Genomic DNA, 2,048 nt, shown 5'->3' with positions numbered 1-2,048 from the left:
TGTGTGTATATATATATATATATATATATATATATATATATATATATATATTTATTTATCGGTAGATATCTCTGTATGTATGTGTCTGCGAATATATCTGTTCATCAGTGTACAAACATATACACATATACACACACATATATCCCCATACATACCCCCCCACACACACACACATACATATATATAAGTGTGTTGGTGGGAGTGTTTAACATTCTTGACGAGATGATTTCGGCGGGCGCAGTTAAAAAACAAAACAAGGTATAATTACGTAGTCTGACGTTAATTGATTGAATATAAATGAAGTGGAAATGTCTTTCACGTTTAACACTTAGCTCTGCACCTCAAACTCAGGTATTTAGGAGGTCGAATTACTGTAAGGGAAAGAAAGAATTCGTTTCAATGGCGAGTAATTTCTTGTTGTTCTGCTAATATCGTACGAGCTCCGAATGACCGGCAGTGCCGCGAAAGGTATGAAGTTTAATACTTTCATGAAGAACAACGTATGTAACTGTTCTTTTAATTCTTTTTTACTCTTTTTACATGTTTCAGTCATTTGACTGCAGCCATGCTGGGGCATTACCTTGAACAGTTCCAAGGCTTCTTTTGTACGTGGCATGATTAAACAGTCACATATAGAACCTGAAACATAAAAATGTCAATTAATAAAAAAATATCAACCATTACAAGTTAAAATAAACATAAAACAATGTTTTACGGGGCATCTATTTACTTCTGTCATGTCTGTGTTTATCTACAAGACGGGTTTATTCACAAGGTTTTGATCGTCCCGAGACTATAGAAGAAGACACTTGCTCAAGTGGGACTGAACCCGGAACCATCTTGTAGGGATGCAAGCTTCTTACCACACAGCCATACCGTAACTTTTATTGTATTGGATGTGCCCTGTCTGTACGGATGCGTGTGTTTATGAGTCTAATGTATTGATGTGTGCTATTTAATTGTTTCTTATTCCGATAGAATAAGTCCGAATCGTAGATTGTCGTTGTTTGTCTTGTTTAGATAGGCATGATTAGAGAATGATCGTAGTTTAACTTATATAAGGTCCCCCCTAATTTTGGGGGCTTAAATTTGGACAAAAAGGTTTTATAAGGGATTATAATACTGTCCATGTATAAGAAACTCCCATATTTTTTAACCCAATTTTTGACAAAAAAAGATTTCCTTGTACCCATTAAAATACAGTACATTTACGAATTAGAGGATTACGATTATAGAATTACATTTACGATTATAGAATTACATTTACGATTATAGAATTACATTTACGATTATAGAATTACATTTACGATTATAGAATTACATTAAGATCCTGCTTTAGTTTCTGATAGGAAAAAAAATCCTATCAGACAAGAATTTTCGTCGCCATAAATACCGTGCAATTATTTTCCAGTCGTGATGGGTCAGCTACAGAATGTTATATCAGTTAACTTGTATAACCAAAGTAGTATGTTTCTCCCTCTATAAAAATTATCGCTGTTAGTACTGGTAAGAAAAAAAAACAGACATAGAAATCACTGTGTAGTAATATAACCTTCTGTTAATTGTTCGCTGGTGTTTGTCAGTTATTTCTTTGCGCAGCTCAAGAAACACATTTTCATTCAACAGCACAACAACAGCATCAGTAAACCAACACAACCTCCCCCAGCGACATTGTGAGTTTCTACTTCAGCAGCGTTTTTTATGCTTTAGTAGAAAGAACTATATGAGTGTTACGCTTTCCACTGAGTTATCTATGGTACGAAATTTATAAATTTTATAAATTATTTACATTATTTATATTTGACGGATATTTGTCCTCATCTTGTTTGTTGTTAACTCAACGTTTCGGCTGATATACCTTCTAAGCCTTCATTAGGTGTCTTGGGGAAATTTCGAACCTGGGTTTTCATTCCTAAGGTATTTTTCGATGCTATTATTAGTCTTTTCTTCTTTTACTTGTTTCAGTCATTTGACTGTGGCCATGCTGGAGCATCGCCTTTAGTCAAGCAAATCGACCCCAGGACTTATTCTTTGTAAGCCTAGTACTT

At 34.4% G+C, this 2,048-nt stretch overlaps 1 protein-coding gene across 3 annotated transcripts in view; it reads left to right on the top strand.

The window, feature by feature from the left end:
• The window catches only part of LOC106884093 (class E basic helix-loop-helix protein 22-like), a 380,240-nt gene that overhangs the window by 193,891 nt on the left and 184,301 nt on the right, over positions 1–2,048 (top strand). The gene's annotated exons all lie outside the window — the stretch shown is intronic.

The sequence above is a fragment of the Octopus bimaculoides genome, chromosome 24, assembly GCF_001194135.2.
Source record: "Octopus bimaculoides isolate UCB-OBI-ISO-001 chromosome 24, ASM119413v2, whole genome shotgun sequence".
In the NCBI taxonomy this organism is placed as follows: Eukaryota; Metazoa; Mollusca; class Cephalopoda; order Octopoda; family Octopodidae; genus Octopus; species Octopus bimaculoides.
Note: the sequence above shows the minus strand (reverse complement) of the source record. Positions and strands in the feature narration are given on the sequence as shown.